The sequence below is a fragment of the Schistocerca nitens genome, chromosome 1 (genome assembly GCF_023898315.1).
Source record: "Schistocerca nitens isolate TAMUIC-IGC-003100 chromosome 1, iqSchNite1.1, whole genome shotgun sequence".
Classification (NCBI taxonomy): domain Eukaryota; kingdom Metazoa; phylum Arthropoda; class Insecta; order Orthoptera; family Acrididae; genus Schistocerca; species Schistocerca nitens.
In genome coordinates, this window is record NC_064614.1 from 1,226,444,866 (window position 1) to 1,226,461,779 (window position 16,914).

The following is a 16,914-nucleotide window of genomic DNA, read 5'->3' on the forward strand; positions in this document are numbered from 1 at the left end:
AACCTAACTAAGCAAAGAACATCACACGCACCCATGCCCGAGGCAGGATTGGAACCTGCGACCGTAGCAGCAGCGCGGCTCCGGACTGGAGCGCCTAGAACCGCCTGACTGTAGCACCTAGAACCGCTTGGCCACCCCGGCCGGCTGTGGTTTGCTATCCGGTATGAAAGACCTATATATATATATATATATATATATATATATATATATATTTTCTGGGAATCGAGACTCAAATATTTTCGCTTGTTTTCGATATAGATACTAACAAGATATCGGTCCCAGGAATTCCAAGATCGATCAAAATCTCTATATTAGTTCCTCGGAATAATCAGCACATACAAAAACAAGTGAGCAGAGGATATCAGTTTATACATGTAAATTTAATAAAATATTTTTTTTATTTACTATCTGAACATGACTATAACCTACATTTTACGTTTACATGCAGTAATGTTCGTCTGTTACGCTTTTGGCCGATGATGAATGCAATGTATGTTCTAGCGGCAAAAATATATTTTTTATGTGATATGAATTCAATTTCAAAATTTTCAGATTTGTGAAATCTTGCTTCCTGCCGAATTTCATGGTTTATTATTATTTCATTTCCTTTGACTTTACCTTGTTTTGCTTCTTGTTTAAAAATGGCTCAAATTGCTCTGAGCACAATGGGACATAACATCTGAGATCAGTCTCCTAGAACTTAGAACTACTTAAACCCAACTAACCTATGGACATCACACACATCCATGCCCGAGGCAGGATTCGAAGGTGCGACCGTAGCGGACGCGCTGCTCCAGACTGAAGCGCCTAGAAACGCTCGGCCACACTGGCCGGCCGCTTCTTGTTTAGCTGAAACTAACCGAAATCCTTTTGATTTTGCTGAGTATGTTGAGATTAAGATTGATGTTGAAATTAATCCTATCGTTGAAATTACGACAGTTATAAGAAGAATAAATCTTGATGTTTGAGACTATTTTTATTGATCATGAATTTTCTACATCTACATCTACATCCATACTCCGCAAGCCAGCTGACGGTGTGTGGCGGAGGGTACCTTGAGTACCTCTATCGGTTCTCCCTTCCATTGCAGTCTCGTATTGTTCGTGGAAAGAAGGATTGTCGGTATGCTTCTGTGTGGGCTCTAATCTCTCTGATTTTATCCTCATGGTCTCTTCGCGAGATATACGTAGGAGGGAGCAATATACTGCTTGACTCTTCGGTGAATGTATGTTCTCGAAAACTTTAACAAAAGCCTGCACCGAGCTACTGAGCGTCTCTCCTGCAGAGTCTTCCACTGGAGTTTATCTATCATCTCCGTAACGCTTGCGCGATTACTAAATGATCCTGTAACGAAGCGCGCTGCTCTACGTTGGATCTTCTCTATCTCTTCTATCAACCCTATCTGGTACGAATCCCACAGTGCTGAGCAGTATTCAAGCAGTGGGCGAACAAGCGTACTGTAACCTACTTCCTTTGTTTTCGGATTGCATTTCCTTAGGATTCTTCCAATGAATCTCAGTCTGGCATCTGCTTTACCGACGATCAACTTTATATGATCATTCCATTTTAAATCCCTCCTAATGCGTACTCCCAGATAATTTATGGAATTAACTGCTTCCAGTTGCTGACCTGCTATTTTGTAGCTAAATGATAAGGGAATTATCTTTCTATGTATTCGCAGCACATTACACTTGTCTACATTGCGTCAATTCGCTGCAGTTCCTCCTGCATTTCATCACAATTTTCCATTGTTACAACCGCTCGATACACCACAGCATCATCTGTAAAAAGCCTCAGTGAACTTCCGATGTCATCCGCAAGGTCATTTATGTACATTGTGAATAGCAACGGTCCTGCGGCACACCTGAAATCACTCTTACTTCGGAAGACTTCTCTCCATTGAGAATGACATGCTGCGTTCTGTTATCTAGGACCTCTTCAATCCAATCACACAATTAGTCTGATAGTCCATATGCTCTTACTTTGTTCATTAAACAACTGTTGGGAACTGTATCAAACGCCTTGCGGGAGTCAAGAAACACGGCATCTACCTGGGAACCCGTGTCTATGGCCCTCTGAGTCTCGTGGACGAATAGCGCGAGCTGGGTTTCACACGACCGTCTTTTTCGAAACCCATGCTCATTCCTACAGAGTAGATTTCTAGTCTCCAGAAAAGTCATATATATACTCGAACATAATACGTGTTCCAAAATTCTACAACTGATCGACGTTAGAGATATAGGTCTATAGTTCTGCACATCTGTTCGACGTCCCTTCTTGAAAACGGGGATGACCTGTGCCCTTTTCCAATCCTTTGGAACGCTACGCTCTTCTAGAGACCCACGGTACACCGCTGCAAGAAGGGGGGCAAGCTCCTTCGCGTACTCTGTGTAAAATCGAACTGGTAACCCATCAGGTCCAGCGGCCTTTCCTCTTTTGAGCGATTTTAATTGTTTCTCTATCCCTCTGTCGTCTATTTCGATATCTACCATTGTGCGACAACTAGAGAAGGAACTACAGTGCAGTCTTCCTCTGTGAAACAGGTTTGGAAAAAGACATTTAGTATTTCGGCCTTTAGTCTGTCATCCTCTGTTTCAGTACCATTTTGGTCACAGAGTGTCTGGACATTTTGTTTTGATCCACCTACCGCTTTGACATAAGACCAAAATTTCTTAGGATTTTCTGCCAAGTCAGTACATAGAACTTTACTTTTGAATTCATTGAACGCCTCTCGCATAGCCTTCCTCACACTACATTTCGCTTCGCGTAATTTTTGTTTGTCTGCAAGGCTTTGGCTATGTTTATGTTTGCTGTGAAGTTCCCTTTGCTTCCGCAGCAGTTTCCTAACTCGGTTGTTGTACCATGGTGGTATGATATACTGCGTAGGCTGTAGTTATAACATTACAGATTTGGTCATCCTCAATTACTGGTCCTGGTTGACATAATTCGGCACGAGTAAGCAGTCTTACTTATGTTCCCACTATTCCAGCCACGGGAGGTGCCCTATAGGTTTCGACTATCAAAATATGTGACTTAAAAGGACGAATCTTTTGACTGCATTTACTTGGAAGCGTGGTATCACCAAGGGATCATAGTAGGGAATTTGATACGCCAACATGTTTACGAGAAAAAGGAGTCTTAACAGAAAGATAAACAAACAGACGGATAAAAAATTACAAAAAATATTTTTTTCGTGTTGTGCAATTACAAATTAACAGTTTTCGGATTTTTTCCGCTACTTGTATTGTAAAACTATGTGCCCTTTCAAATTTCATGATTCTAAGTCAACGGGGAGCAGCCTGTGGGTTCTGATCATTAGTTTTTGAGTATTAAAATATGTGACATAAACGGCCGTGTCTTTTGACTGCTTTGACGTAGAAACTTAAATTTTTTAGACTGCCGGGAAACCGTAGATCTTAATATGTGACAGAAATTTGAAGTTGTTACGTCTCTCCGTTTCTGAGAATAAAGGATTCTTAACAGTCAGGCAGATAGACAGACGGACAACTAAGCGATCCGTAAGGGTTCCGTTTGTACGGACTGAGGCACAGAACCCCAATAGCACAAGCTGTGTAGTTCATGATGTCATGGTGTATTTCATTTATGGGAATAAAATTTCCGTGTGAAAAACAACGACGAAACTTCCTTTCGGACCATCCCTATAGTACGTTCCCCAACCTTCCCTTAGGGGACACTTTCGGAATTCCACAAGTAAATCTCTGCGTGATCGACAATGCCTCTCTTGCAGCGTCTGCTGCTCGAGTTCGTTGAACATCTCCGTAGCGCTCGCCCTTTCAGGTCGTTCTGGATGTTTACTCCTGGCTATTTTACAGTAGTTTCAAGTGATGTGTCTCCAATGATGTAATCGTACAGTAAAGACATTCTACGCCTATTTATGAGCAACATTTTACATTTGTTTGCGTTCTGAGGCAAGAGTCAGTCTCTATGACAATCATCAATCCTTTGCAGATCTTCCTGCAGTAAGCTACATTCTTCTGCCGTTGATTATCTTCTCATGGTTAACCGCATGATCTGCAAACAGTTTCATCTAGCTTCCAGAGTTATCGACAAGATACTTTCATCTCGCAGAATAAGACGGGTAATATATTCGCGTTGAAGTGACTTTCGACACTTACCTTTTGCCTCCGGCATATAACTAGTAAAAAACTTGTCGAGACGTCACTCCGAAATGAGCATATTATCCGATTTATTTCACAGTAAGTAGTAACATAACGCAGCCAACTGAAATCTCATTCGCGTAAATTAAAGATCTTAAACTTTCGTTTATGTATTACGGTATCTACCCCTACTCACTTTGTGAGAAAAGAGCTATTCAGCAGTATTCTTTATTGCGATTGCGCTGCGTCACTTCTGTTTATAATACAATTTCATGTCTCTGTTACTTCACAGAATTCTGGCAAGCTTAATTTGATTTGATTTATTCTATTTCAGAAGCAAGACACTTCATGAATCAAAAATAATTTTGTACTTAACAGATCGACATCTTTTACACTTGCAAAGAATAAGAAATTCTTAAACAAAATTTTAATTTTCTTAACAATGCTGCTATACCTACATCACCTACATTTGTGCTGCGTCGTGCGTGCCAGAGGGTACTTCCAATAGTTAAGGAGTGTTGAAATGAAAAGGTGCGGGACGTCATAACAACCAATGACGTAGTGAGACATCTGCTACGATAGCAGTTACTAGTGATCCACAAGCTGTGTGACAAACTTGCATGAGCATTGCATATAGCAAAGGACTCTGATTTATTTGCATCTCGCCCATCGCTTGCTACCACTTGTTGTAAATACAAGTTAAGTATTGTTATTCTTCTTATTTGTAATAAAAACTATTAATGCTATTTGCTTGAATTGTTGTATAGCATTCCGAGAACGCAGCATCCCTTAGGCACCCTGTACGCGACGAGTGGGCAGGACCCAACACCTTTGAACCACTTTCAGATTTTACTAAGTTCTGCCTAACACTTGAGCAGCCTTACTCAGATAGTATTGTATTGCAGGTATTCGTACTACCTGAAAAAATTTAAGGTTAGTATTTGTATTGTCTGTTGGGTCGTTCCAACATCAGCAGAAAGGGTCGCAACACACTTCCCTGTTCGGCCGGCGTGGCCGAGCGGTTCTAGGCGCTTCAGTCTGGATCCGCGCGACCGCTACGGTCGCAGGTTCGAATTCTACCTCGGGCATGGATGTGTGTGATGTCCTTAGGTTAGTTAGGTTTAAGTAGTTCTAAGTTCTAGGGGACTGATGGCCTCAGATGTTAGGTCCCATAGTGCTCGGAGCCATTTGAACCATTTTTGAACACTTCCCTGGCGCACTTCGGAAATTTATATCTGTGGACGACTCTATCAAAGATAGCACGCTGCGTCCTCCCTACCAAGATTTTCTCAGCCCAGCCACATATTTCGCTTGGTACCTCGTATGACAGTACTTTCGACAATAATCGAAGGTATGGTACTCAGTCAGATGATTTTGGAAAGACGAGGAACGCTGCATCTACCCAGTAGCCGTCATCCGTAGGTCTCAGGATGCCATGTGAGGAAGCGCTCGTTGGGTTTCACGTTATCGATGTCCAGTATCCATGTTGGCTGACATGGAACGGAGTATTTTTTCCAGGCGACTGTCAGCAGCATCTGTATACTTCGAGAAATGCTTGATAAACCATCTTCACAGTGGAAAAATATCTGTCCTGTACATAACCTCATAAGGATTACATCGGATATGGAGGTTCGTTCGGGTTCGTGTATTTCAGCTGATTCTCAGCGCCACTGAGCTAACACCCGTGTCACCCGTTTTTGTCGTGGAACGAGAATTAAACTGGGAAAGTACTCCTGAGTTTTCCTTTGTAAAGAGCCAGGCAAGTTACATCGCCTGCAGTAGTAATACGAGGTGTGGCTAGAAAAAAACCGGACTAGTACTGGTGAAACAATAAAACGAATGCAATAAGGCTGAAAATCGCGTGGCCTGTCATGTGACTCTCGCTCCGCCTACTGCTCGAGTTTCATCTGCCTCCTGCACTCAGTCTGCCCGTGGCGTCTGTTTTAAGTAGTTGACGTTTTGTCTGTGCGTCGGACAATGTTGAGTGTACAGAACGAACAGCGTGTTAACATCAAATTTTGTTTCAAACTAGGAAAATCTGCAAGTGAAACGTTTGTAATGTTACAACAAGTGTACGGCGATGATTGTTTATCGCGAACACAAGTGTTTGAGTGGTTTAAACGATTTAAAGATGGCCGCGAAGACACCAGTGATGACACTCGCACTGGCAGACCATTGTCAGCAAAAACTGATGCAAACATTGAAAAAATCGGTAAACTTGTTCGACACTTTCCTTGTCAACTCCTGTTAACTCAGACACTGCTCTGATTGTTAAACGGCGATCTTGTCGAACAAGTTTACCGCTTTTTTCAATGTTTGCATCAGTTTTTGCTGACGATGGTCTGCCAGTGCGAGTGTCATCACTGGTGTCTTCGCGGCCATCTTTAAATCGTTTAAACCACTCAAACACTTGTGTTCGCGATAAACAATCATCGCCGTACACTTGTTGTAACATTACAAACGTTTCACTTGCAGATTTTCCTACTTTGAAACAAAATTTGATGTTAACACGCTGTTCTTTCTGTGCAGGAGGCAGATGAAACTCGAGCAGTAGGCGGAGCGAGAGTCACGTGACAGGCCACGCGACTTTCAGCCTTATTGCATTCGTTTTATTGTTTCACCAGTACTAGTCAGGTTTTTTTCTAGCCACACCTCGTATACGTTATAGTATCGAGTAAGTTATTGTAGTTAATTTGAAAGAGTACCAACTTTTACTGTCTCAAGCAATGACAAATTTTAGCAGCTTAATTAATTTGATAGTAATCTACCACTGTTACTGTCTCCTCTGACGCCATAAGTAAGATCGTCATGTTGTACGGTACCGGATGCTTAGGAGAGGTGGAAATATGCCACCCGTGAGTTTTTCCGCATTTACGCGTGGGAATCACATCTTACAATATCTTTCATACAAGTAGTTTGTTCTTGGAGCTGCCCACTTCACTCCTCAGTCTTCCAACAGTCCCCAGGTATCTCAGCAACAACGAGATCCTGGTGCAAGTTTTCAGCAGGTTTCACTAGCTCATTCGTGTGGCCCAAAGTTGCGCTCCATTGTTTCTGTGCGTTTCCTTTGGTGATTGTGCAAGCTTGTGGGCTTCCTTCATAATGTTTCTCCTTGACTGAGACTGTAAATTACCATAGGAAGACATTCAAGAGATGCGTCCTGTCTTTTAAGTACATCCCAAATTTCATATCAGCACAAGCATACGGCCATTTCTTCTATTGGTGGAGCAATTCTCGCTGTTCGGTAAAGTTTCTTAGGTATGTGGTTCAAGACAGCTCATGGCAATCCAGCCACCGTTGTGTAGGTCAATGCCAATTCCCAACGTATGTCAGGAATGAGCCATTGTGGGGTAGTAAATTCAGTTGCAGCCTGGCATAGCACAAGAGCTAAGTCGCCGTGAGTGTGCTGCTTGGCTTCCGAGTGAAATAAACAGCTTCCATAGTTACGTCATTTATATACAGAGTATTCTGTTTCAAGTCCTCACATTAATTAGTGAAGGTGACGAATCATCGAAGGGAACACATAGATAGACTGCTAACTGCGTGCTTGACAGCTGGAACCTTTTAAAGTGATGCTTACTGTCAGTCCATCTTCCATTTTTATCTTGTGTAATGGTGTCGCACTTGTCGTTAATGTATTGAGGAACACTTAATTTTCTTCCGAATAGTCCTGGAGGCTTTTAGTAGTATCCTTTAGAGTCGCCTCTACATCTTAATTTGATGGTCTCTTGGTGTTGCTGTTGTGGTGTGCAGTCCGAAGACTGATGTGATGCAACCTTCCACTCCAGTTCGTGCAGTGCAGTCCTCTTCATCTCTGCGTGACTACTAACGAACCTGCTTACTATATTCGATGCTAGTCCCTCTACAATTTATACGCTCTACACTTCCTTCTATTGCGAGCTGACGATCCCATGATGTCACAATATTAATCAAATGATCTTTCTCTTTAGTCAAGCTGTGTTACAAATTTCTTTCTTCCCCGACACCAATCAATATCTCCTTATTTATTCGGTCTACCCATCTAACTCACAATATTTTCCTGCAGCAACATATTTCAAAAGCTTCTATTCTCGTCTTGTGTGTAGTGTTTTATCATCCACGTTTCACTTCCATACGAGGTTACGCTCCAGGCAAATAGCTTCACTGAAGTTTGCATCGTACTTGTTAATAATACAGGCACTGCTATAGTGTCTGTGTTGTTAAAAAGTACGACGCAATTTTCCTTCTGACATGCATGCACGTCCAAAGGAAAATTGCATCATATTTCTTAAAAACGCTGGCACTAAAATTTCGTATTCATTTACCAATGTCAGGCGTTAGACTCTCAATAAGTATGTCCTTCCTGCACGGTAGTATACGTTACGTACGAGTGCAGGTTGTGACACAAGAACCACGATATATGGAAGTTTGCGTCTGGTCGTGCGTCGCGCATTGATAGCCAATGCAGGTTCGAGTCTCGGTCCGGCATAGATTTTTGACTGTCGTCACTCTAGTACACAGCCGAAATAGGTTTATATTCGCAGCTGCGAATAAATTTTCCGTGCTGAAATTTATATTCGATGTTAACAAGTTTCTCTTTCTCCGAACCGGTTTTCCTACTGTAGCCGGTCTGTATTTTATATCTTCACTAGTTCAGCCGTAGTCATTTATTTTTCTGTCCGAATAATAAATCTCATCTACTGCTTTTAGCGTCCCATCTAATCCCGTCAGTTTCGCGTAATTTAATTCGGCTGAGGTGTGTTATTCTGTTCCACTGATTCCGAGTCTTTTTCCCTCTCTGACAGAGTAATTCGCCAGGTCTGGGTGGAATCCCAGTTGGGTTCTGAAAATAGTTCAGCACTGCCCCGTCACTTAGTTCGCATCTACCCCGAATCCTTCTCTCAGCGCAAACTTACAAGCGAAAAAAGTTCAGACGACTCGCGTATATAAGAAAGGCAGAAGAACAGTCCTGCTAAATTACAGACAGACATCCTGAACGTCGGTTAGCTAAAAAGTTCTTGAGTTAATTCTAAGTTGGAATGTAATGAATTTCTTTGAGAGAGGAAAGCTTTCCACAGTCCAACACGGATTTAGGTTGTGGGCAGCTCAGCTTGCTCTTTCCTGGCACGAAATACTGAGAACCATGGTTGAAGGTGCCACTTTACTGGACGTCGGTTACAAATAATGAAAAATTATTAACCATTCAGGATCAGTTCCCTATGAAGTATCCACCAGAAGGCGACTTTACGAGCTTAGATCTGGTCTCATCTGATCAAAAGGTGTTCGGTCGTGAACTGTTGCTTTAAGCGCTTAAAGAGTCATGGATCATTCATGAGGCTCCTTGATTAAGCAGAGACGAATCAGTGAAAAAATTAAACAAATTAGTAAGTGGATTGGGATTATTAGATGAAAACATTGAGAACATGATACTGTAGAATTATAATGCGAGTATAGCCAAAGGATCAATGTTAAGCATTCGATCGTTCAAATCACACGCAAATTGACTCCGAATGGAGGCCTAACACAGGTTGTTACTGAACACACTGCAGATACAATAAACCAAAACAAATAATTTTGCAGAACAAGCAGATCCATTGTAGATAGTAATGAATGCAAGCCAAATGCATTGAGCTGTACATCAAATCACTTAAACTGCATGAAAATCTTAACTTCAATTACTGTTAGTCCGACTATGAGTCAACAACCACTAGCCCTCAGAGTCCCGCAATATTCTGAGACCCAAACAGGGGAACGTCGAACTATTTCTAAGTCAAGAAGCTCTCTTCTTCGCACAAACCTTTTCAAAACAAATCTCCCCGACCAAGAGACGAATACCAAAGGCTACGAAGTCTGCTCTGCCTGACCGTTTAAAAACTTGGGCATGTGCCTGACTCAGTTCAGCAACTCACAACTTGAGTACCACTAACCTAACCTCACCTTACCAAACCCAACCTCAGTCCAAAATCGTGTAGTTAAACGGAAGGCAGACGCCAGCCTGCTAGAGCCGCTGGGTTGGGCCACACCTTTGGCTCCGAGCTGATAGAGAAAAGACATGCCCTAGATATTCCACGAGATGAAGCCTAGGACTAGAGACTTAACGTAATAATTTAACTGCACTTTGTAATGGAATCAAGTCACCCTTGGTTACATACATCACTAAAGTTCGTCTGTGGACCAAAAATAAAATAGAAACAACTCCAGAGTTATGGCAATCCTGTGTAAAAGGAAAATAGCTGCCCCACTATTATTATACTCACAGTAGAATCCTTTATCTAAAATCGCAAGTTGAATAACATACTTTAAGCTAGAAAAGCAAAATACAGTACTTCAGAAATTTACATATAGCGTACACATTTGTGTTGAAGGGATTATCCAGTTTAACCGAAAGATCGCGCATCGACTCGGAGACACTGCTACACGACTCGTCCAAAATGTAAATAATCACTACTGTCAACAAAGAGCTGCCAAACCGAAATATTCCACTTGGCCTGAACCTTCCACCAATGAGAAACTCCCTACTGTGCTCTGATTGGGAAAAGACGACAGAGCTAGTGATGGATAAGTGGCCTCATGTTTCTTATGGATGCAACGTTATGACATACAGATTTTGATATAAATACCTTATGCATCCTCACCCGTACAAAACAGCATTCTCAAAACCACTCAAAACTTACATACATAGTTGGTTAAGGAAAGGCAACAAATATCGAAAACAGTGTCTACAATTCGCGAAAGTGCGACACGCGCAAATTTAGGAATTTTCAAAGTGAAACCACCTAACAATATACAGATACTGATAAATGTACGTTTACAGTGCTTGGAGTGATATTGATACAGTTACAGGCACACGAAACGTTTAGCTGAGGCTGGTAGTTTATTGGTCAGTAACTACAGTCAAAAATATTGATTCACAGGAAACACAGCGTTCAGCTTAAAAATTGTGACTGTATATTATGAAGGGAGATTTTCCCAACCATTTGTAAGTTGCTTAACTGCGAAACACGAGCAACAAATTTCCACGTTGTTCGCTCTTGGACAATCACTGTGTAATGTGCTCGGTGTAAGCATTTCATCAATGCTGGTACTCTTCAGAAGTTCATATTTATCTTGACTGCGGAAACGCGAACGTTAATTAACCTCATATGCAGTTTCCTCAAGGTAGAAGTTAGCATAAGTCATTGTGATCAGTTATTAACGCATGGCATGAGCTGGCCTCTTTGTGCTCACTACCAGTAATAGTAGAGGAACTCCACATAAACTCTATTTCAGTACGGTGGTGCCTAAATGAACAATGAAAAAAAGATGCACTTGGTTACATACTTGAAAATGTTTGCATCCCATTTAGCTATCACACATACATCGTGAGAATTACGCCACTCTTCATTCCCCCAGAAGCGTTTTGCTTTGACTAGGACGAATAAGTAAATACATATGAAACAGTTTTCTATGCTAGTTACCTGCTTATTTCATCAGTACATGTTTCGATAGTTCATGCCATCGTCATCATCTTGGGAATTTCGTTTTTTCATTATGAAGCAACTTTCTGTTTTACACCAAAGGACGAAATACCACCTGTTTTCACTTGACTTGCTTCTATGAAAAGGTGTTTGTGCTCTGCACTAACACCAAGAATATAAATACATAGTTCTACTCCTGAATTTGATGGTGTGAACCGTCGAATCACTCACTGATAAACAAATGAGTGGCAGATAAAAGTAATGTATTTTTGTTTGATTATCTGTGACAGTCCACATCATGATGTCCTTTACGGGCGAAATGCTCAGAAATCATTAAACACTATGTTACAAGTCTTCCTCCTAATGTAAATCCAGCATTACGGATACTGAATAGCGTTTCAAAAAAAAGGAGATTTTGTACCAGATAAAGGTATTGAAAATACAGGTTGTCCCAGACATGTTGCGACAAACTTCGAAGCGTTGTAGAGGGTGTCTGGAACAAACAGAGGATGAGAACCCATGTCTGCCCAACATCGCCACAGAGCGACGAAGGTGTAGATGTCGGCGCCTGCTACTATGCCGCCCCTTCAACAGCAAACGTGACTTTGTACGCCGATGGACCGTGGGCGGAACGTTTCGCAATGTTGTTTGTTATTCAATGATCGCGACTGATCGCCACGATCACCAGTGGAGAAGATTGAGCTACCTCCTGCATAGCCAAGGGCTGTCCCCTATGAACCTGATGCTCTTTTTGCCTCAGTGGACGACAGCTTCTGGCACTGGTTTCCATTCGCTGTTCACTTTTCTTCTAAAATCTCCAGTGTTTTTCGATGTATAGAAAAAAAATAATAAATGCAGATTAAAACCGGTGTCCGAAATCGTCAGCCGCCAAGGGAAAAGAGCATATCGTTCATATGATGCAAGGCCAGTCTACGCAGCTGTTAAATCCGTTTTCTCCACTTGCCGCCGTGGCTATCAGTAGCAATCACTAAATAACACACATCACTGCAAGATTTTCGCCTATGATCCGTCTGCATACAAGACACGTTTACCTTCGAAGGGGTGGCGTAGCAGCAGGATACGGCGCCTAAAACTTCGGCGTCGTTGGATGACGCATCTGGACACTGATTTCCGTCCTAGATTTTCTCCCCGAAACACCCTCTACAACCTCTCGAAGTTTTTCTCTACATTTCTGAGACCCACTGTATAGATAAAATGTTTATCTATACAGTGGGTTCAGATATACAGAGAGAAACTTCGAGGGGTTGGGGAGAAACCGACTAAACATCGAGCAAAATATTTTCTGCGTTTTACTGATTAAATATACAGGGTGATCCATTGATAGTGACCGGGCCAAGTATCTCACGAAATAAGCGTCAAGGTTGGCCCGCTAGATGGCGCTGCCATAGGTCAAACGAGTATCAACGGCGTTTTTTAAAATACGAACCCCCATTTTTATTACATATTCGTGTAGTACGTAAAGAAATATGAATGTTTTAGTTGGACCACTGTTTTTGCTTTGAGATAGATGGCGCTGTAATAGTTACAAACGTATAAATACGTGGTATCACGTAACATTCCACCAATGCAGACGGTATTGCTTCGTGATACATTACCCATGCTAAAATGGACCGTTTACCAATTGCGGAAAACATCTCGGGCGGTACCTCGTAATGAGTACCGCCCTTCGATAGTGGCATTCGCCTCTCATCGAAGCGTTATGGCTTTTGCAGGTCCCGCCAGCCAGCCAGCCAGGCAGCCAGTCATCCAGCCAGCAGCAGCAGCAGCAGCAGCAGTCGAGCCGGCAGCGGTCCAGCCAGCCAGCAGCGGTCCAGCCAGCCAGCAGCAGCAGCAGTGGCGGTCCAGTCAGTGGCAGCAGCAGCTGCAGCGTTCCTCCGAGCCGGCATTCCTGCCAGCCGGCATTCCTGCCAGCCAGCGTTCCTGCCAGCCAGCATTCCTGCCAGCGTTCCAGCCAGCGTTCCTGCCTGCGTTCCAGCCAGCCACCCTGTGTTCCTGCCAGAGGTCGCCTCCCGCCAGCGCCAGCGGAGTGGGGCTTTGGCCCCAGTTGGCGTTCCACCGGTCTTCGTCCATCTTCGTCCGTCCCCTGTTTTCTTCTGTACTTTTCGTCCTGTTCTGTCTCTGTTCCTCCTTGGCATCATGTCAACCCCCACCATCACTACCACTACCACCACCACCGCAACAGTATATACTTCTCCCTCCACCGCCACACTTCCATTACATGGTGTGCCTAGTCACCCCCCCCCCCTCATTCTATCCCTGCACTTCTTACTCTCCCTTTGCCCTCGATCTTTGTCGCCCCCTCCACGGCTTCTTACTTCCGCACCTCCACCTCTGATCCTTTCCTTACCCTCCCTCAGCATGTTACTGCAGCTCCAGCTAGGGTGGTGGCCCGGAGGGCCACAGCCCATCCCCCGCTCTCGACCTCGCCTTGACCATCGCCATCATCTACATCATCACTGTCGCCTTTACCGTCGCCATCCCCATCTCTGGCGCCAGCTCCAGCGTCAACACTGGGACCTGCCACTTCCCGCCACCTCCCTGTTGCTCCTGTCCCACACACCTCCTCTCACCCATCTGTCGCCGTTAAACGCCCTAGTGGCACCCCTGCCTGATCTGCTTCCAAAAAGGTACCCCCCATCCTCCTCCCCCCCCTCCCAGGATGCCATGGATGTCACCCCACCTGGCCCTGCTCCTCCTCCTCCTCCTCCTCCTCCTCCACCGCCTCCTACAAATACCTCCTCTCTCGTCCAGATCCTTCCCTCCTCGAGGCCCGGAACCACTCTCTCCTCCTCTGCCAACAATTTCCTGGAGCCCCCATCTCCCTCCCCGAAGGGACTCCGTTCTCCTCTCCCAGCCCCACCCTCCACACAGACATCCTATCTCGCATCCCCAATACCCGGTTTGGCCCCAATGCTTCCCTCACCCATGCCTCTTCTCCACCCCGCTCCTGCCAACCCCAATGCCCGTGTCGCCCGCTGACAGTGCCGTGATCACTCGGCTTAGTCCTATGATCACAGAGGAGGAGGTGTTAGTGGAGCTCAAGGCGCACCCCTCACTGGAAATCCGGGCAGTCCGCTGCATCTTTAACCCAGCCGGCCCCACCCACCTTATGCAGGTCTTCTCGGAGCATCCCCCTTTCACTGACTGTCTCAGCGCCGTGAGGCCCCTGTGTGCCCACATTGTAAACAGGCACATTTCCTCTGGCAGTGCCGCAACCTACAGTCCCCTCCCTCCTGCAATACCTGTAATCTCCCACATCCCATCTACTCCCAGAAATGTAAGGCCCGATCCCCTCCTGAACTCCCTCTGGACGCTCCCACCCCTCCTGGCAATTCCCTTCGCCCCCCCCCCCCACCGCTGAGGACATCATCAGGTTCCTCATTATCGTCCTCCAAAATGTCCACCCATTCCAGCGCCCCCACACCCTCCAGCAGATATCTCTAGCCGCCCGTTCCATCTTTCACCCATAATCAGGCCCATTTCACCTTCTCCCATCTTGACACCCTCGTTTAATTCACTGTCATGGTGCGACAGCACCGTATCCTGTTCAATAACATCTGTTCCCTTCCTGCCAACAAGAACCTGTTCCTTCACACCCTCGCAATCCACTGCGTGTATGCCTTCCTCCTCAATGAAACCTTTCTTCAGCCCCAACACACTGTACATACCTCGCCCTACCTCCTTCACCGCTCTGATAATCCCCTCCTAATAGCACGTGGTGGAGTAGTCATTGGCCACCACTGCCAGATCCCTGTTCAGCTCCAACCCCTCCTTCCTGACCCCACAGAACACCTGATACATAGTCTCTTCTTCCCTGGCCTTACCATCACCTGCACCACCATCTATGTCCGCCCCAATGCCCCTATTCCTTTTGACTTCCTCTCCCACATTGACCGTACCTTCTCCTCCTACGTGATCGCCGCCAACCTTAACATCCATTGTCCTTCAGCTACCCAGTTATGGTGGTGGCATCGGTTCCTCTCCTCCCTCCAAGGCGACCTCGTCCCCATTCCCCAGCACACCTGGCCTGAATCCAACTCCACTCCTGATGTCATCCTGTCCTCCCCTAACCTTCTTGGCCTCCCCTAACCTCCTGGACCCCATTGGTAGTGACCATCACCCTGTCCTCCTCACCGTTTCAGATGGTCGTCGCCCCCATCCCAACCTTCGTACTGAACCTTCCCCAAAATATGTCCATGATTATTCCTGTGCTGACTGGAATGCCTACCAGGATACCCTCTCTACCCAGGTCGATAGCCACCCCCTCACCTACCACCACCCTGATGATGTAACCCGTCTCCTTCCTCCAGCAGACCTTGTCTGAGGCTATGGAGGCCCACGTCCCTTCTGTCGACATCCACCCCACCGTCCTACTTTACCCACACAGGCCGTCCTCCTTCTCCGTGAATCCGGCCGTCTCTACCGCGGCTTCCTCTACATGCATGACCCAGACACACTATGACACCACTGGCAACTACAACGACATGTCATGAACTTGCTCGTGGCTAAGAAATGCCGGGACTGGCGACAGACATGCTACACTTCCTATCAACTCGTCCAAGTACTGGTCAGCCTTTCGCCGCCTTACCAGATCTAAGCCCTCTCCCTACTACCCTCTCCTTCATGATGACGAACCCTTCCATGACAACCTTAGTAGGGCCAATCACTTTGCCTCCCACCTCTCTGATGTCTTTACCATCCCCGACTATCCCTATTTCGATTATTCCCTCTCCCCAGATGTCCGTGATCGAACTGACACCTCTGTCCCTCCCCTCGCCCCTGGTTTCCTGTACTTGGACAACATTGCACACACTGAACTCCATGCCCTCATCAGTACTCAGGATCTCATCGCTACACTCCTCACGAAACGCAAAACTGCTCCTGGTCACGATCGTGTCACCTATTGACACCTCTGTGAAGCTCCTGCCTCCTTCTTCTCCACTCTGGCCAGGCTCTATAATGTGGTCCTCGCCACTGGCTACTACCCCGACCTTTGGAAAACCTCCCGCATCCTGAGGTTCCTCAAACCTGACAAACTGCCGTCCGCTGTCTCTTCCTACTGTCCCATCAGCCTTACCTCAGACTTCAGCAAGGTCCTGGAATCCATCCTTACCCGACGCATTCACCAGCATCTCCACCAGCACCGCCTCCTTCCCGTTACCCAGTGTGGCTTTCGGCCGTCCTTCTCTACCGATGACCTTCTCCTTCACCTCATTCATCTCCTCTCCGAACAATTCCCGTCACTCCGCTATCTTCCTCTCCCTTGACCTTGAACGCGCCTATGACCGTGTGTGGCATTCCGGTCTCCTCTTCGAGCTCCAAACCTTCACCCTTCCTAT